The following is a 21,303-nucleotide window of genomic DNA, read 5'->3' as shown; positions in this document are numbered from 1 at the left end:
GACGTAACACACAAGGTGTTCGACGAAATTCCTACAAGGTTAAAAAAATGGTGTTCTTTTCTTTGCATATGCACCGAAGATTGAGCTTGATAGAGAGTTTCTAGTATAGAAGAGTTCATGTGACTCCAATTTTTGTGATGGTTCCTCGTTGGATGAGGAGTATGACACGGAGGAGGAAGATATTGCGTTGATCTTGACAATGCACAAGAACAAGAGCCCGAAGCATGGCGGTTCCATTTTTGTCCGTGAGTTTTTATGGAGAATGGAAAGAGGAGCATGACCGATTGATGTGCAACTATTTTTGGGCCGAATCCTCGCTATCCAGTGAGGTACTTTCGAATGATCAAGTCTTTCGAGAGGTCATACAAGGTGTAATCCAAATCTTGCCGCACACTCTTATTCCCGTGGTCAAAATTTGGATTACACTGTGCGGCCGGTTAGAAGGCAAGACCAAATCAAATGCTTTCTTGATGTGTACCATTACATTAGAGATGCAGATACACATGACGATCTTCAAAAATATCTCATGGAGGAATGATGGACATAACATGGGAAATAACAGTCCTATTTGTATCTCTATGTTTGTTGTATTTGTGTTCTTAAAAAACTTTGTTTTTGAGTTTCATGAATAATTTGTGTTTATTTGATGTTGTGGATTTGATGACCTATGTAATAATTTGATGGTATGGATTGATAAAATTATTGTTGTGTTTGTTTTGACATATTTAAGTTGCGTTTGGTATTATTTGTATGCAATATGTATGTTATCTGGGATGGAAAGTGCGGATGCCTACAGGGCAACTGTTGGAGACGACACATTTTTATGCAAAAGAAGAAAAAGTTTTTGTGCCAGGCCGATAACTGCCACACGTGTGGCACAATAGACACCCGACCACACGAGTCGTGTGGTCGTACCCAGGAGACAGCTCACACGACACTGTATGGGCGCACATTAAAACTACCCACACATGTGGCAGGAGACCCCCATGACCTGAGCGCACTATCCATCTCCCCCCACAGGCCAGCCCAGATTTTATTTTGCTTTCACAAATAAAGCCCAGTTGTGTTATGCTAGGAAAAAATGTCATCATCTTTAAAAAGCAGAAGAAACACAACATAAGAAAACTAAAAATGCCCATGGCAGATTCGTAGTAAAAATTAACCATGGCAGATTCATAGTACATTTGTCATGATAATCAAAGGATGAATTTGCCATGGGAAACTTTAAGAAATGAATTTGCTATGTATGTGAAAATACATTTGCCGTTGAGAATATAGTAACGTTTGCAATGGCAACATAAGTAAAAATATGCTACTGTCATTGAAAGTAAAAATTGGCATGGCAAAGAATAAGACATTTTTTGCCATGAAAAAATGTGGAGCAAAACATTTGCCAAGGAAAAAAAGTAAATTTGCCATGGTACAAAAGTAGCCATGTATTTGAAAGTAAAAACTGTTGTGGAGAATATTGTAGAATTTACCAAGGCAACTACACAAAACATTTTCGACCGTGGCAACTATTTGGTAAAAGAAGAATGCATAAGTTATTTACTAAAAATTGCCATGGCAAACAAAAAGTGAATTTGCCATGAGCGAAAGTAAAAATGTTATGTGTATTAAGTTACATTTGCCATGGCAATTAGAAAATTTTAATTTGCGATGGCAATTAAATTTGCCAGGGCAAACTTGAAGGTAAATTTTCCATGGCAAACACTATAGGAACTAACCTTGGCCTTTGAGCCAAGATTTTTATCAAATGTCATGGCAATTTCCTTGAATAATTGTGATTATATAAGATGTGAGACACACATGAAACACACGATTGCCAACGCAAAAAAGAAGAGTTTGCCATGATAGTAATAAGTAAAAAAATGGCAATGCCAATACAAATAAAATTGCCATGATCAATAAAATGATTTTTTTACATTCTCAAAATCAAATATATTTGTCGTGATCAAAAGCAGGAAATATGCCATGGTTGAAACGAAAATTTACCGTGTTCAATACCAAGAAATTTGCCATGTGGTCTCGCCAAAATTTTCCATGTCACTTCTTAAAAAATGCCATGGATGTAAAGCTAATTTGCCATGAGCTTCAAACTGAAATTGGCATGGGGTTTTAAAATAAATTTCCATGGCATGTCTTTGAGATTATATTGACATGTATGTAAAAGGTTAAAAAAAACATGGCAATGTAGGTAGTTTTGGCATGGCAAAAAAATTTCAAATTTTCCATAGCAAATTTAAAAGTAAAATTTGTCTGGCAAAAAAGACATAAAGGATGTGCAAGGGTATTATAGGTAAATTTTCCATGTCAATATAGGTAAATTGGCCATGGCAGCTAAAAGGTCAAATTTGCCATGGCAAAAACACATTGTAATTTTGTGACCTATGTTGTAGTTAAGTTGCCATGGGGGCTTGAACTACGTTGTAGCTAGCATGGAAACTTTAGCCATGGTGCTTGAAAATAGACTTACCATGGTCCATAAGAAAAAGTTTACCATGGTCCATGTAAGAAGATTGTGGCAATTTTTTTCCGAAGGATGGCAAGTTTGCCATGTTTTAGAAACTTCCAATATTTGTCATGTTTTATAATTTGCCATGTTTTAGTGAAGAGCAAAAAATTTCTTTGCATATGATGATGGTCCCAAAAATTTACCATGCCAAATACATGTTAAGTTGCCATGGCAAAAACATCATAGTTTCATACAAAAAAATGTTATTGTTTTCATGGCAAAAAATTGAATAATTAGTACTATACACATGGCAAATCTACCAAAATTGTTGTATTCCTACGAAGAGTCATGTCATATATGTCAAATTTGTAATGTCCCTAAAATAAAAGAGACAAGCATGCAGACCAAGCATGGCATATATGTAACTACTATAGAATATTGCCATGGCAACTACTCTAGAAGTGTTACCATGGCAACTACTCATAGCAAATTATGCCCATGGCAACTACTATAGACATTTGCCATGGCAACTTCTTCAAAATGTTGACATGGCAACTAGTCATAGCAAATCATCGTTTGTGCATCTCGCTGGGGCATTACATTGTAATTTGACAAAAGAATGAACCGAAAATGAAACAAAACCGTTAATCAAAACCATATCATTTGATGCATAGCGATTAAAAAAGCATCAGATCCATAGCGATTAAATTTGACATTACATGGTATGTAACATAAAGTTGCCATGGCTTGTACAGTACATTAGCCATAGCCTGTGCAGTAAATTTGCCATGGCAAAAGATCTTGTATTTCGAATTTTTCTTGCCATGTGGACAACCTAGAAAGAGTAAGGCTGAATCTAGAGTTCATGCATGCTTGACACATGAGGTTGAATCCAAAATGAATGTAGCATGCTTGCATAGATAATAAATGCATAAAACTCGAACTCGGCGAAACAAAACTGAGGGTCTGGACATATGACCAAAAATGGAACCACCTTCACCTATGTTGGGGTTCTAGAATGCAGATTGTACTTTAGCTTCATCTCAGCAAAAATGATACTCCTTCATCTCAGAGACAACAGAAAGTGCAGTAGCATCACCAACTTGACCACTTCAGAAAGCAAACAGATGTGAGATGTTCTCTCTGCAGCAGCAACAGATGGAGCTTCACCAACTCCAAGAATGAAAAATCGAACAAAATTAGTCCCAAAAAAAGAGAAGAGAGGGGGACGCCTTGACCTGCTGCTCGACATGAGACCGATTCGCAATGGTACCTATACAAAAAGGTGATGAAATTCCCATGTCAACTGATTATAATTTGACATGGCAAACAATCTTCAATTCATAGTGAATTCCTTATGGTATCAAGTCAAACGATGTGTATTCATGATTAAAAATCTAGGAAAAATGTTATGTATTACAAATCATTTGTCATGAAAAAATATGGCAAACATAGAGAACATACAAAAAAACTGAACAACAATCTGCCATGGTCTAGGAAATTCATAGCAAAAATACGTTGCAAAATTGCCATGGCAACTATTTACTATACAAAAGAGATGGTACCTACATTGTGTTGATCTAAAAAATTTGTTGATAATTTGCTATGTTAGCTGCACAAGCACTTTCCAAATATCTGTTTGTAATGGCAATCACATGAATATGGAAGCACTCTGAAAATATGTTGTTCCTCTACCTTAGACACATGTCAATTTGAAATGGGAGGTGGAATACTACCTATAGGGGAGGCCAGGAGGGAGCCGACGCCGGCAAGGGGCCTGGTGTGGTGTACTGGTACTCGCTATGGCGCGCGAGGACCACGCATCGATGCCTTGATGCCAGCCGCATCGGCGCAGGCGAGTAGCTGCTCGTGGTCACTGAGGAGCGCATGAAAAATGGAGGCGGTCTGGTGGCGGTGGAGCTCAAACCACCTCATCCGCCAAGCATTCCCTCGCCGTCAGCCCGATCCATTTGTTGTTCACCACCACCGCGACCTCCGCCTGCCACCGCCTACCTCACCAGACAGAGTTAATTGCAAGGAGATACCACATTTCAGCACCATGCAACGAGTCGATACCACAGTTCGTGCATGACACAATTCAGTACCACTATTTGGCCTAATCGTTACAAAAAGACTGACAACCGTATAACGCCGTATTGACCATGTATCTGACTGCGTGGCCCCACCTATCAGGCAACACGCTGGCGAATCGGCGTGTGCCGGTGCGCTGACTAGGACGAGGCCGGCGCGGTCGGTCTTAGCGGGCTCGGTCGAACCGAGCCGGACCCCCAACCACTCCAGTTTGTCCTCCTTCTCGTCGAGCTCTTTCCCTCCCCCTCCGATTCTCCGTGGACCGCCCCCACCGCCGCCACCGTCCGTCGCGCCATGGTGTATGAGGACGAGAGCAGCAACAAATACTCCAGCCTCCTGTACATCAGCTCCTCGGACGACGGCATGCAGTACCAGGTGAGTTGCAAAACTAGGGTTAGGTTTAGGGTTTGTGTTCTTGGGGGATTGCTAATTTGATATGGGGGATTCTTGGTTTTGCTCCTTTAGGTTGACGACCAGGACTACATGGGCGTTGAGCCAACACTGCTAGTTCCTTGCGAGCACCATGGTCTGGCAGCTGAGAGGTGTGTGGCCTTTGAAGGATTTGACACGGGCAGGAGGTTCTTAGTGTGTGCTAATAAGGTCAGATGCTACACAATAGCTCTATTTTTTGTATTAAGAATGATAGTAAGCACATGGCCCAGTCCATAGTTTATGTTGGCCGATCTGAGGGTCATTTCTTAGTTTACCCATGTGCTGTTGCAGATTGTGTGATTGTTTAAGTAGGCAACATCTGATTGTGTACTTGTTTAGCCAGTTGCTGATGCTTTCCATGTATATTTAATTTGGGAAGTAGATGTTTATTTTATAGCATGTCAACAGCTTAGTTTGCAGTGTAGATGCTCATTCTTTAATTGGGCATCTCACTGATTGTCTCAGATGCTTCAAGTTTGAGTTGTTTTTTAATTGTTAGTTGGCCAAAGTAGATTTATCTTACACAGTGGGTCCCTTATAGCTGTCCTGTTTGAGTTTGAAATCACTTTCATAGTTAGTTGGGCAGCTCACTTTGGGTTACTTGTTAATTGTTAGTTGCTCAAAGTACAGTTATATTTAACTGTGGGATGCTCATAGATCAGATAATTCATTCTGTGGGATGCTCATAGTTCAGTTGTTTACAATACTAGTGTTGCTTACATCAAACTTGTTGTTTACATTGCACATGCTGGGGTTCAGCTATTTGAAGGGTTTTTTACAATAAATGTGATGTTTACATTGCAGGAAGCTGATAACTGTGGTTTTGTTCGATGGGTTGACCCAGAGTGGCCTCCCACACAGCATAATGCTTTGTGGAAGCTATGGGAGATGTACCCAGCCAACAGGAGTGGTAGGAGGAAGGATAACCATGAGAATTCACTCACTATTCACCATTTTACAGAGGAGAAAAACAAACTAGAGGGCAACTATGACAAATTGGTTGAAGATGTGCATGAACTATTCGGTGCCCAAGAGGATAGGATGATGGATTTCATCTATTTGAATGCTAAGATGAAGGGTGCTGAGGTTACCAAGTCAGTTGTGTCTGATATGAACGTAGACATGGATAAGAAAGATGCATAGATCTACAAGCTGCATGAGAAGTATAAAGTCTTGATGAATCTGACACAAGCTCAAGGCACTGTCATCCAGAACCTGAAGCTCAACCATTTGAAAGAGAAGGAGCAGCTCAGTGAAGCTAGTAGGAACTTGCAGTTGCAGGTTGATGAACTCAACAAGTCTGTGGAAAAGCTCACACAGGAGAACTCAAAGTTGAAGCTTCACATGGGTGACTTGAAGAAGGGACATGAGAAGCTCGCTAGAGGCAGGGCTGAACTGAAGCTTCACATTGCTGATTTGCTAAGGTCAGATGAGAAGAACAGGCAGAAGTTGAAGGGGATCTAGGACATCTTGGCAGAGTGAAGAAGATGTAGAGCAAGAGCAAGATCCAGATGAACATGACATGAGAAGCATGCTTAGCTGACCTTTTGTGATGTATGTTGTTGTTTAGAAGTAGTAAATGTGGACTATGGCTCGCTACTAGGGGAAACCTTATACACAGAAACTTACTAGTAGCGCCGATCAAAAAGAAGCGCTACTGCTATTTACCACTAGCGCCTGGCAAATAAATGCGTTGCAGCTAAGGTTATAGCAGTAGCGCGTCTGCAGAAAGAAGCGCTACTACTACAATACCCACATTGTTCTCGGCAGGCTAGGAATAGTAGTAGCGAGCTTGTGCAAAGCGCGCTACTACTAAGATGGTTGTAGCAGCGTGTTTTATGAGGAAAGCGCTACTGCTAATGAAAATAAAATAAATTGAAAAACATATAGAAAAGTAAATGAAAATGAAAGAAATGGAAAAATGGGAAAGGAACAAAGAAAATGTGAAGGAAAATAAAAGAAAAAGAAAAATAAAGGAGAAAGGCGTAGCAGTAGCATGCTTTCAGGACAAGCGCTATACCTAATGTAGCAGTAGCGCGTTTTGTTAGCCAGCGGTATAGCTAAGTTAGCTATAGCTAATGTAGCAGTAGCGCGTTTTGAGAGCTCCCGCTATAGCGCTTTTCTGGGCCAGCGCTACAGCTATTTTTGACTTAACCCCCCGCGCAGTTTTTCTTCCCCCCGGCCACTTCCCCCAAATCCCCCCTCGATCTGCTGTCGCCGCCGTCGGCCGCCGCACGCTCTCCCGTTGCCCTCCGCACGCCCTCTGCTGCCCTCGGTGGCCGCCGCCGTCGTCGCTCTACATCGCCGCCCTCCGCCACGTGCCGGAGCCCCGACCCCGACCTCAACGCCGCGTGCCCCTCCCCCGGCCGCTCTGCCTCCTCCTGCTCCCTAACTCCGTCGGCGCCCGAGGTGAGCACGCCTACACCTCCTCCTCCTCCTCCTCCTCCCCTACCTCTGCCTAGTTAGGGTTCCTAGGGTTCATCAAATTTTAGGGTTCATCAAATTAGCTATTACTTGTAGATGCTTAAGTAGTTATATAGTTGTTGTGCACCCAATATAGTTAATTAAATATAATTGTAAACTAGATGTTAATTAGGACAGTAGTTGTAGATGCTTAAGTAGTTTTTAGGACAAATTCCTAGGGTTCATCCATGGGTGCTTAACACTACAAAAAAAAGACACATCCGTGACATTTTGGGCCGAACGAATTTATTTTCTGTCATACATATGACACTTCTATGACGATAATTGTGACAAAACCCGGTATCATCATAGACTGGAGGAGGTCGACAATTATCGTCACAATTTATTTTCTGTCATGATTGTGGAGGCTGGAGGAGGTCGACGATAGCCCGTGGAGGCTGGAGGAGGTCGACGGTGGAGATGAACAGTATCCCGTGGAGTCCCGTTTTGCGGTATGCCACACCCCTCCCGATGAACAGGACCCCCGTTTCGACCGTAGGAGGTCCGTTTCATCCGTTTTGCGGTACGCCACACCCCTCCCGATCAACAGGACCCCCGTTTCGACCGTAGGAGGTCCGTTTCGTCCGTTTTGCGGTACGCCACACCCCTCCCGATCAATAGGACCCCCGTTTCGACCGTAGGAGGTCCGTTTCCTCCGTTTTGCGGTACGCCACACCCCTCCCGATCAACAGGACCCCGTTCCGAACGTAGGAGGTCCGTTTCCTCCATTGTGCGGTACGCCAGGCCTCGTTTCCATCGCCTGTTCCGTCCAAGCCCTCCCGATGAACACGACCACACATTCCGTTCCGACCCAGCCGGTCGGCTCCCACGCGTTCCGTTGCCTCCCGATGAACACGACGCATTCCGTTGCCTCGCCATGAACACGACGCATTCCGTTGCCTCCCCATGAACACGACGACGACGCTGTTTCTCCGTTCTGACCCAGCCATGTACACGGGCCCTGGCCGTACGTATGCACGAGTAGGCGTTCGAGACCCCGCCCGTATGTACACATACGTGGCCGTATTTTCTTTCTTGCACCCTGGCCGTTGTACGTACGTGTACATGCTACGTGCGCGCCTCTACTACGACACGTACGCGCCTCTACTACGACACGTGCGCGCCTCTACATCCACCAGTATATATGTACGTACACGTTCGCGACCAGAATGACAACGCTACGTACGCTTCGACCAGGTGGGTCTCGACTGTCAGGCACTTCCTTGCCTGCAAAGATGTAGCTCGTGGGTCCCAGCAGTCAGGGGGGCGAATCATTTTTTTTGCCCGGACGCACTTCCTTGCGTGCGAAGATGTAGCTGGTGGGTCCCAGCAGTCAGGGGGAAACGTTTTTTCGCGAAATACAGTGGCCCGTCCGGTGGGTCCCAGCTGTCAGGTGGAGGAATCATTATTTTCCGCGTAATAAGGAGGCACTTCCTTGCTGCGGCCGTGGACCCAGCTGTCAGCCTCTCCACGTACAGTCCACGTCCGATGGAAGTCGTTCCTTGACCATGTTGACCACGCCGCGCCGAGAGCACCAGGGCGGTGGACGACGGCGAGGCCTAGGAAGGGGACGACGGGGAGCCGGGGAAGACGCGGCAGTGGAAGCCCGCGCGGAGAGGAGTACAAGGGTTCACTGGTTCGACTGCGGTGTGAGGCTGCCGTCGCCGCAGGGCCTGGCCAGCGGTGGGAATAGTAGGGGGCGGTGAGGCCTCCGCGGCAGCACAGCCGGCCACGGGAGGCAAGAGCATGCGGCACGACCGGCGCTGCTTTGGGCGGCTGGAGCAAGAAGACCAGAGGTTGAAGAAGCACTACGGCCGTTGGATGGACATCGTACGGTCACTGGAGCTAGAATCGTTCATATTGACTAAAGTTGACAAAGGCCCCCGTCCTAGTCAACTTAGTAGGCCCACAAGTCAGCCTCCCACCATGGTGGGTCCCAGCTAGCAGGGGGAGTATTCATTTTTTTGTGTAATAAGGAGGCACTTCCTTACGTGCGAAGATATAGCTGGTGGGTCCGAGCTGTCAGCGGCGGTAACGGTTTTTTCGCGAAATACAGAGGCCCTTTCGGTAGGTCCCTGATGTCAGGTGAAGGAATCATTATTTTGCGCGTAATAAGGAGGCATTTCCTTGCGTGCGGCCATGGACCCAGCTGTCGGCCTCTCCACATACAGTCCACTTTAGATGCATGTCGGTTGTTGACCAGGCCGCGCCGAGAGCACCAGGGAGGTGGACGACGGCGAGGCCTAGGAAGGGAACGACACGGAGGCAGGGAAGACTCGGCAGTTGTTTCCCACGCGGAGGGGAGTACGACTGTACGAGGGTTTACTGGTTCGTCTGCCGTCGCCGGAGAATAACAGCAGGTGTGGGTGGGTAGAGGGATGGCTAGGCCAGTGATGGGAGTACGGTGGGGCGGTGAGGCCTGCGCGGCAGCAGAGCCGGCCGCGGGGAGGAGGGAGCAAGCAGTGCCGCCGGCACTTGTTTGAGCGGCTGGAGCAGGAAGAGCAGAGATTGAAGAAGCACGACGGCCGTTCGATGGTCATCCAACAGTCACTGCTTGTGCGTCAACCTTTTTTTTAGGAAAGCCTCAAATCTGTGGAAAACTGCATACAGCCCATCTGCCATTATTTCAAATAATTTACAGCCCATTTGCTAATTATTAAGGTTTTTTTGGAGCCCATATTCTTTTTGTTAGCATTACAGCCCATATTGTGGCCACGGTTAAAAAATTATACGAAATTTTGCATATTTCGGTGTGGTCAGAACTGTTTTTAATCCCGAAATTTCGACTCACATTCAAACTGATTTTAAAAATAAATGTATAATCCAACAAATTCTCCACGCATAAAAATTAATGTAATTTAAAATCTCGAAATGAAAAAAAGATATTTGAAACTAATTGCCGGTTTGATGTGTTTTAAAAATGTACATCCCATTTCTCATTACTGATGGGCCATTTTCTCGGCCAGCCGAATGAAAGCTCTCCTCGTCTTGAAAGATTTTGCAGCCCAACAGGCCTGACAAAATGACTTACTTGGCAAATCGCAAAAAAACTGTGCTGTGGCCGTGGACCCAGTTGTGAGCCTCTCCACGTACAGTACTCTTTCGATGGAAGTCGTTCCTTGACCACGTTGACCACGCCGCGCGGAGAGCACCACGGCGGTGGACGACGGCGAGGCCTAGGAAGGGGACGACGCGGAGCCGGGGAATACGCGGCAGTGGAAGCCCGCGTGGAGAGGAGTACGAGGGTTCACTGGTTCGGCTGCGGTGTGAGGCTGCCATCGCCGCAGGGCCTGGCCAGCGGTGGGAATAGTAGGGGCGGTGAGGCCTCCGCGGCAGCACAGCCGGCCACAGGAGGCAGGAGCATGCGGCACGACCGGCGCTGCTTTGGGCGGCTGGAGCAAGAAGACCAAAGGTTGAAGAAGCACTACGGCCGTTGGATGGACATCGTACGGTCACTGGAGCTAGAATCGTTCATATTGACTAAAGTTGACAAAGGCCCCCGTCCCAGTCAACTTAGTAGGCCCACAAGTCAGCCTCCCACCATGGTGGGTCCCAGCTAGCAGGGGGAGTATTCATTTTTTTTGTGCGTAATAAGGAGGCACTTCCTTGCGTGCGAAGATATAGCTGGTGGGTCCGAGCTGTCAGCGGCGGTAACATTTTTTCGCGAAATACAGAGGCCCTTTCGATGGGTCCCTGATGTCAGGTGGAGGAATCATTATTTTGCGCGTAATAAGGAGGCATTTCCTTGCGTGCGGCCGTGGACCCAGCTGTCGGCCTCTCCACGTACAGTCCACTTCAGATGCATGTCAGTCGTTGACCACGTTGACCAGGCCGCGCCGAGAGCACCAGGGCGGTGGGTGACGGCGAGGCCTAGGAAGGAAACGACACGGAGGTAGGGAAGACTCGGCAGTTGTTTCCCACGCGGAGGGGAGTACGACTGTACGAGGGTTTACTGGTTCGTCTGCCGTCGCCGGAGAATAACAGCAGGTGTGGGTGAGTAGAGGGATGGCTAGGCCAGCGATGGGAGTACGGTGGGGCGGTGAGGCCTGCGCGGCAGCAGAGCCGACCGCGGGGAGGAGGGAGCAGGCCTAGACGGGGCAACCCAAAACCACGTCCAACACTTGCCAAAACTTCGTCCCTCATTTTGTCTGTGTTTCGCACACTCGACATTGTGTGGGCATTTTGACTGTGCATCATATGAAGATGTGCTATGCATGAATGTTGATCAGCATGATGTTAACTGGCTAGTAGTTCCATTTTCGACCATGAATAAAACTTCGAACATGATGTTAACCCTGTTTGAAAAGGCCGTGTTAATATAAATGCTCTGCCTCTGAAAGTTGCAATTTCTTATCTGAAACTGAACTTGCAGTTTCTTATCTGAAACTGAAACTTGCAGTTTCTTCTTTGAGAATCACATTGTCTGCACTTTTATACTCCTGTGAAACTACATTTTTTTAAGTGCTAAAAATAGATCTCTAGAATTCATAAAATACTTCGTATGCTCAATACTGCAAATTTGAAATTCAAAAGACATTCATATCTGAAAGTACTCTCAAAATACACAACACAAAACACAATTCACAACCTGCAAATACTGACAACCCTAAGCTCCTCCTGACAATTCACAACCTGCCCGACTATTGGGCTGGGGGGGGGGGGCAGCCCCCTCCTATTCCTCGGCGGCAGCAGCCGCCCCGTGAGACGATGTGAACGGTGAGGGAGATGATGGCGGGGAAGCGTCGTCGGGCCAACTGCTTTTCTCCTCTTGCAGTTGGGTTCGGTCGACGAAGACTCCACCGGCTCGCTCTGGCAGGACACCCTCACAAACGGCACCCTGTAGATGCTCGATCCTTCAATCTCTGGTGGATGCTCCATCTGGGATCGATACTCCCACCACCGCTCCCTCACGATCGGATTCGGTGAATCTGTTTGCTCCATGGCCCAGAGGAGCAGCTCTATGTACTCCGGCGCGACTCCCTCCGGGAGTATCGCCGCCTTTTCGCTCTGTTGCAGATATTTGGCCATGGATGTCGCCGTTGCCGCTAGTTGGTCCTTGTTGTCAAACCAAGACTGTATCTCCAACATCCTAGCTAGCTTCACAGGGTCGCCGTCTGCGATCCTCACGTATCGGTTGTACTCCTCCGTCGATCTACTTCTCCACAGCACCTTTACTCGCCGTCGGTGGTTTTTGAATGGAAGAGGAGAGGAGCATTGCTGGTTTTGGATTAGAACGGGAGAGGAGCGACGCTGGTTTTGGACTGGAACAGGAGAGGAGGGGCGGTGGTTTTGAAATGGACGAGGAGAGGAGCGGTGCTGCATTTAGATTGGAACAAGAGAGGAGCGGCGGTGGTTTAAGAGGAGAAGAGCGGAAGAGCGGCGCTGGTCTTGGAAGTATTTTTTTGTTGTTTTGCGTATTTTGGGTCAAAGTTTGACCACGTACTGTATTCTCACCTTCCCCGGCGGAGAGGATCCGGCTGGATCTGTGACCAGCGGTGAGCAGAGAGAGAGAGTGTGTGGCCACCGCTGTCGTGTTTAGATCTGGAGAGGCTGAGACAGTGTGAAGAGAGCAACACTAGCAAGCAAGCGCAGAGGCTCCTGCCTATATAGTGGAGTAGTACTAGTTTTCTTTTGTCTACCGGAGCTGGCTTGACCTCGTCAATGACTGTCGAGAAGTCTTCATGCACGTGGCCCGGAGGCGCAGTTGTCGTCATTTTGATCTGAAGCGCCGGATTATAACATATAACACGAAAAATGCCACATGACAAGAAATCATAACCTCACTGCCCAAAGGAGACAACATGAATCCCGACGGACAAACTAGACGAGGAACAAAGCTCAAATTAAAGATAAACTCGTAGAGAAGGGGTCCGTCGATAGATGTCCTAATTAACATAGCCGGCTTGACCTAGATGGCAGCCGAGTAGTCACTGTTCGTGCATGTGCCCCCAATGACTAGCCCAACTCAGTTGTCGCTGTTTAACCCTCGCAGTGATCCGAAGCACATGACACCTAATTTTGCGAGATGACAAGAAACCTTTTTTTAGATTTCTCACCACAACTACAACCATGTACAACACAGCCTGCACGATATGTAGACGATAGCCAATCCAGGCGTGTCTGCTGGAGTCTGGTCACATGCATGGACGAACTGATCTTCCGTGTCTTTCAGGGATCGTCCAGGCACCAACGTAGTACAACACTTCTCTAGTACTATCGCTCGTCTCCCTCTTCTATTAAGTCACCCGACTTGCGGGGCCGGGGAGTGTGCCTATGGTCGGTTCTCAATTGCCGTCCCACATGTGTGTGCAAACGCAATATGATGCGCGTTCCATTCGGAGAGCAGCGTGCCAGACCGGCCGACCGTCTGGGGTGGATGCGAATGCGACGGGCGTGCTGTATACTCCATACATGTGTACCGCCGTTTTCTAGACGCTTTGCTCCATGGCGCGGGCGCAATCCATGGATACAAAATTAGTGTACTATATACTATTTAAAAGTCGAGGGCGGGGCTTTTCCTACGCGGTAGGCGGGGCAGTTCCGCCTAGTCGGTTCGACAGAGACGCGAGAAGATGAGGGAGTAGGCTGCTGCAAACGTAGGGCTGTGTGATTTGACAGCGAGTTACTGCTGGACAGGTGGGGCCCCGTGATTTGACTTGCCATTATCATTTTAACTGCGGCGCTACGACCGGCGTGAGTCTCCCGATTCCTGACCACCTCCATACAGGTGCCTCTCCCAATGCTCCACCATGTAGTAGAGGCTGGCTCTTGCATGAGAGCCCACTTCTCCACTTTTTCCTTGCCTGTCTTTCCTCCACATATGCAAAAATGCCATGTAAAGCGCACTATTGTACTTACTTTTACTTGCTCCTACAGGTGCTTAAGCTTGCCACATAGGCATAAAGTCTGATGTGGCAAGTTAATCAAGAAGAGAGAGACTAGTTTGGTGACCCAAGGAAGAAATGGTGCTAAGCGCGTGTACCTAGGTGAAAAGACAATTTTGAGTCTATAGCTAATTAAATGAAGCAAACTTAGCAACACCATTTCATTGGAAGAGGTCACTCCTTGGCAAATGCAATAAATACTAGTACTCCCTGTGTCCCATAATATAAGAATGTTTTTGGCACTACACTAGTGTCAAAAACGTTCTTATATTATGGGACGGAGGGAGTACGAAGAAAGAGATAGAGAGGAGTAAAAAAAATTACACTTATAGCCAACTTTATAGCCAACCTTGTTGTAGTATGAGTGACTAAGTGATGACTATGCATGACATGCCAACATCAGATAGCCTAATGCACCGTGTTAAATCTCCAAGGGCGTGACCGCGCGTGTGACACGACGGTCGTGGTAGGCGCGACCATGATACGGGCTGCTGGCAGCCCTTGGATCTGAGATCAAACGGTCGCATGCTAAGTTGCTGAAAATTTGTAGAATAACCCTCCAGGATAGGATATTCACCCATAGGTCTAGAATCACGCCATGCAACCGTTCGATCTCAGATCCAAGGGCTCTCGGAAGCCCGTATCATGGGAGAATGGAAAGCCACTACCCTGCCGTTTGCACGCTGGCAGTTCGCTCCTACTTGTCCCCGCACGTCCTTCAATACTACGGCGGTTCGCTCCTAGTCGTCCCGTCCATTCACATTACGACAGTTCCACTAATCCTAACCCTCCTCCCAAATCCATGGTGTCCCAAATCTCCACGATCGGCGGTGAGTACAAGGTTAGAACCATCACCGGCGATGAGTTCGACGTCATCTACACCCGTTCTTCCGCGACGGTGAAAGGATGCCTTTCTCGCTTCAGACGCATGTTCGAAGACTCAGATGATGAGTGGATCGCTGGGCTAGAAGTTGAGTACACCACAGTCCTGGGACGAGAGAAGGATCTAAAGGACGAAGAGAGGAAGAAGCCTGCCGTGATCCAGGTTTGCGTGCATGACTTATGCTTGGTCTACCACATATGCCATGCCGACGTTGAGTGCCAGGATTTTAAGGACTTCCTCGAGAGCAACCTAGTCAAATTCGTTACCGTAGACTTTGGTAACAACAAAGAAGTCCTGCGTCGGATAGGCCTCATTGTAGGCAACACCTTCGACCTCCAGAAGAATCGGCTGGTGTCCTCTCGTCAGCCTTCAATGCTGACCCTGGCAGGAGCCATGGTTCATCCTTCGTACGGTAAACCGGAGAAACCTCCATACACGTTTCATCGCCATGCATGGCAGCGGAATGTACTAGATATAGACCACATCCACTTTGCTGCAATGGATGGCTACCTTTGCCTCAATATCTACAAGGGTTGGATGAAGAGCAACAGCCAAGTGTGCGGTTCAAGCAAAGAAGTATCGGCCAAGAGGAAGAGGGACAAGGATGAAGTCGAGGACGTGGATGAGGACTCCGAGTAAGGTGGCAGTGTCGTTGCTCATGGTGGTTCTAATGCAGTGTCTACCGGAATAGTTGCAAAGTTTAATTTCAGGTGTGCTTAATTTAATTTGAGGGGTGTGTTGTGCTGAGCCCCCAGCAGAACTATGTTATGTTTCTTCTTGTTACTTTAACTCTTCAGTACATACATACTAGTATTTCTTACATTTCATCTTTTAGTTGGTATAGTACTACCACTCGTTTCTTCACATTATATACGTACAATATATATGGCCAACATCATATAGCCAGCAGTTTAGTTGTCAAAGAATTTCAGGGTGCTTAGTTTTGTCAAAGAATTCCAGGATGCTTAGAGGGTGCTTGGATCCAAGGGACTTATTTTAGTTTGACTAAAAATAGTCTCTTTAAGAGGTTAAAGTTCCAAGCACCCCTGACTAAAGAGGGGCTAAAACTAGTCTTGAGACTAAAAAATTTTAGTCAGGGGTACCCCTACTAAAATGTGGATTAGTCGTCTCTCTACTCATTTAACCCTCTCCTTTAACACGGGCGAGTTCTGGATTGGAGGGTTTGGAGGATAATAAATGCTCATTAACTTGATTTTAGCCTTTTTAGTATTTGAATCCAAGCATGGGTGAGGCTAGCATGTTTTAGTCCCACTACTTTTAGTCATGGGACTAAAACGTATCCAAGCACCCTCTTAGTTTTATTTCAGGGGTGGGTTGTGCTGGACACCATTATTGTGACTAGCCTTTTTAATAGTACTATATGCATAATTTGGCGACGAGCGCTCTCTATATGTACCACCTTTTTGTTAATTTCAAGTTTTGCTCCATGGCGCAATCCATCGATACTACTGCTGTACAAAAGTATACATTTTTTAAAAGGCTAGAGGGCGGGGCAGTCTAGCTTGGTCGGTTTCACGAGAGGCGAGGGCCTTTGTGATTTGACGGCTCATTACTGCTGAAAGGCGGGGCCTTGTGATTTGACTACTCGTATAAATGCGCCGACGACCTGATCGAGGAGGAGCAAAGAACCGTGCGGTATACTCAAGTTTTCCACTGGAGTAGTACTGTGACGGAGGAGCACGAAACACGGCAGCCCAGTGCCATATGGCGATAAAAATGATCTAATTTGCTAGTCATCTCGTTGTTAGCATTGTTCTATTCATTCCCTCAAAAAAACATTGTTCTATTCATGCCTCGCAGAGAACGTGACACGTGCGACGAAACACCCGAAGCAAAAGATGAAACACAGGAGCAAAAGAAGAAGGAAGATTATCACCCCAAATGATCTAATTCGCCGCGGAGTCGTAACCGCTTCTTCATCGCCTCCACGACCTCCATCTCCTTGCGCGTCTCCTCCTCCGTCTTCTTCATTCTGTCCATGACGCGGGATTTCTCGACGCGAGCCTTCATCATCTGTTCCACGGCCGCATTACGTACCTTGACAGCAGCCGGGTGCTCGATGCGAAGCTTCACCAACTCCTCCTTCTGTTCCATGACGAGGGCCTGCAGCATCTTCATCGTGGAACTACTATTCTCATGCAGCTTCTTCCAACCGACGTTCTTCTCCTTCAACAGGTCGATCTCGTGGCAGAGCTTCGCCTTGTCCTCCTGAAGTCGCAGGATTTCGCCGATCGCCTTCTTCTCCGAGGCAATGCTCTTCTTCAGCAGCATCACCAAGCCGGCGGTCAACTCCCCCTGCTGATTGAGCTCAGCGGGCATGTCGTCGAGGCTCTCCTTCAGCAACTCCATCAAGCCTTGGATGAACTCCTTCTGCTTATTGAGCTGATCGGGCATGCCGTCGAGGGATAACGACTCCAGCTCCGCCGGCTCGGCATGTTCGCCTCCGCGGCTAGGGCGCTCCTGGGAGCCATCGCCTGCCCGTGAGAGATCTTTCGAGGTCTCTGCGTGGCGGCGAGCCCTCTCTTGTTTTTCCGCAGCCTTGGTTGCCGCTCCATTGTTATGAGTAGTTCTCAACCTAGAGCTCTGCTCACCGGCCATGGCAACGACGGACGAAGAAGAAGCACTTATGAGGAGGAAAGGTAGAGTAATTTTTGGTTAGGTAGTTCCCCTTTTTATAACCTAAGTACTAGCACTAGTACTAATACCTGCATAGTGGGAACACGTTCAGGTTTGGTACGTACTAGTAGGTGTGAGCAGGCTTTCGAATGTGATGGGAACAAGGTAAAGATTAATTGATGGTTTTGGTTTCGAGGCCCGAAACGGCTCCCGATGAGTTTAGCGGAACATAAATTTCAAGTACTACACTGCTCAAATGCGTAAATATTATGTTACTGTCAAAAATTGGCACAAAATACGAAGGAGACCAATGGAAGTACTACTAGCAACCCACGATTGAACTACTCGCATGCGCGCAGTGGAGTAATAATGTCTTTCTTTCGTCCTCACGTCCACTCAATTTGCATGCGCTATATTAATTGACCATCAATGAAGTGAGCGACTTTACACGCGTCAAATTATCACATGGGGTGGATCTTGGTACAAAATTGCGTTTGCCCGTGTACCCGCGTGTGCGTGCAAGGGAATGAGTGCGTGCGTGGCGTGCGTGCACATCTTCGCTTCGTGCATGTACCGCCAGTATGGCTCAGGGAGGACGAGTACATTCTTCTGGAACCAGCAGCACGTCACTGTGATCAATCCACGCAAGGAGGTCGCGACAGCGCCTCCACATGTGCCACGTGGCTTCATGAACTGTAAGAGAGACACTGTGTAGCGTGCCATTGGTATTCTAATTTACGTGTTTTGCACATACTCGAAGTACTAGTAAGGTACACGTGCATTGCACGCATCAGATTTTGCAACCAAATTATGAATAAATACCACACTATAGCATGTAAGCTCTGAGTCATATATGCCTGATGTAGCCCTTCGTTTAATTCTTATAGTTCATCTCATTCAAAATCAATTAGTTTTTATAAAAAAGCTAAGAACGCGGGAATAGGAAAAACATGGGATTATAGTGGAATGTCGTCTTGAATGTACGAGTGTTTGATTGTGCATAGAAAAAACGCAGAATTCTTTCAAAGAGGTTTCAGTGGATGGGATGTTTCCTATGAAATCTAGTGCAAATGAATCATATGGAAAAATTCCTATGGTTTACAATCCTACGAATCAAACAACCAAGATAGGAAAAATTCCTAATGATTAGAATCCTCCAAAATTCCTTTGAGAATCCTTTGAATCAAAGAAGCCCTTAATCTATTTTATGTTTCATGGAATTGTGCGTTGTAAAGCATAAAGTAAAAACAAATAATGGCAATTCAACTAGAAAAAAAGTTTGGGCAGTTATGATACGGAAGATTCTAGAACAAAAGAGAACCACTGTTGTTTTGAGGTTTGTGCATTATGCTTAAGTTCAACCATGGAGTTTGCTAGATTGTACATGTGGAAAAATCCGGTGGGGGCTAGAAGATGGTGCGAGGGGCCGAATGGAGGGAGACTAAAAGGAATGCACAAGTGCGAGATCGATATTTAGAGAGAGGGGGCAAACACGTGCGCTGTTGCGCGCAGTGGCGGAGCCATGAAAAATAAATGAGCTAGGGGGCCAAGCATTGCTAATCCTTTACGAGGAGGGTCAATTCATGAACTTAAACCATTTTTAGCAGCAATTGTCTAATGATCACATTCATATTAGCCTCGATATATAGTGATGTTAGGGGGCAGGGGGCAGGGCCCTTAATGCCCCCTGTCTTCGCCATTGTGCACGCGTCTGAGAGATGAAGCGGAAGGCATGGATGATGAGAGGGGGACGTTGGATATATAATTAATGCGGGTGTATTAGCTATATATGTTAATCCTATATAGAGAGGTATAGATTGATCGATGTGGACGTGGGAAAGAGGGTGAGACCTCACTGGATATATCGATTGATCGGTTTGTGTGGAAAACTATGAAAGACCTAGCTATATACACACATACATAGAGGAACATCGATCGTTGCGCATGCACGCGTGAGAGATAAAGAATGCCCGATATGATGGAGAGGGGGATGTGTGTGGGTGTGTGCCTTCATGGGAGACCGACCTGAAGAAAAAGATTGTATGCGTGCGATGGATAATGCCGACTGGTAGTGTGTGTGCATGCATGCACGAGAGAAAGTTAGTGGTACAATTATAAAGAGAAGACTACTGTGTGGGTGTAAAAGAATAGGTGAGGTCATAATCAATGTAAAGTTGAATTCAAATATTTGAATAAGAGATCCTGATGTTTGAAACCCATGCATGCATGAATATAACAGAGATCTGCGCGGTGTGGTTTGGAAACGAGCATGTTGTAATGTATACACATTGAACAAGGTGAGACTGATTTGAATTTGAGATACCGATGGTAGACATCATTTGGCCACGTCGCATCCGTGCATGGACACACTATTCTAATTGGAGATGATGGGCGGCTTTTGCATCACATATCTATATCTATACCCCTATATATATATATATTATATTTTATATTTTTATATTGTGTGCGGGTAACTTTAACTTTGAAAGATGGTCGTTGGATGAGGCGAATCCGATGGTCCAAAGATGGCAAATTTGAGCACTACTGGCCGTTGGATATCATCTAGATTCCACCAGATTTCGCCACATGTATAATCTAGAAGACTCCATGGTTGAACTTAATCATAATGCACAAACATCAAAACACAAGCACTTCTTATTTGTTCTAGAATCTTCCGTATCAGAATTGCCCAAATGTTTTTCTACATGATTTGCCATTATTTGTTTTTTACTTTATGTCTTACGACGCACAATTCCATGAATCTTAAAATAGATTAGCTTTCTTATAAAAACTAGATGATTTTGAATGAAATGAACTATAAGAATTAAACGAACATCTACATCATGCATATATGACTCAAAGCTTGCATGCTATAATGTGGTATTTATTCATAATTTGGTTGCCAAATCTCATGCGTGCAATGCACGTGTACCTTACTCTAGTCTAAATGGTGTTTGTGTGTGTGTTGTGCGTGTTGAGGTGCAAATTGTCTTTTTTTGGGTACACGTTAAGCTTGTTCTTCCGAAATTTCAAGCCGCGCCTTGTTATGCCGAAAATTCAAGCTAGCGTCTCTGTCTATCGTGCTGCGAAACTCCCGCCTCTTCAACCCGCGCCTTGTTAGCCCGAAATATTTAAGATATATCTTTGTCTCGTTGTGCTCCGACAACTCCCTCCATCACAACCCGCGCCTTGCTATTCTGAAATTACAACGCGCACGAAAACTCCCACCTCCTGTGAAATCCCGACACGTGGAATGCCCATGGTACCCCTGAACCGAAAGAACCGCCTCAAATCGGTGGGGGTACTTTCGTAACTTACCCCACATTTCGGACAAGCGCGTCTCTAAGCCATGGTTCCCCACTGCCATCCCATCCGCCCACCCATTCGTACACCGAGGCCACGAAAACCCGCGACGAAACCCCACACCCTGCTCCGTCCACCACCCAGCCGGAGCCTCT

General features: G+C 46.4%; 1 protein-coding gene across 1 annotated transcript in view; it reads left to right on the top strand.

Annotated features, from left to right (window-relative positions):
* The window catches only part of LOC109776100 (uncharacterized), a 109,777-nt gene that overhangs the window by 20,626 nt on the left and 67,848 nt on the right, over positions 1-21,303 (top strand). The window lies entirely within an intron of this gene.

Source organism: Aegilops tauschii, chromosome 5, assembly GCF_002575655.3.
Source record: "Aegilops tauschii subsp. strangulata cultivar AL8/78 chromosome 5, Aet v6.0, whole genome shotgun sequence".
Classification (NCBI taxonomy): Eukaryota; Viridiplantae; Streptophyta; class Magnoliopsida; order Poales; family Poaceae; genus Aegilops; species Aegilops tauschii.
The sequence above is the reverse complement of the archived record's forward strand: the minus strand, read 5'-3'. Positions and strand labels throughout refer to the sequence as shown.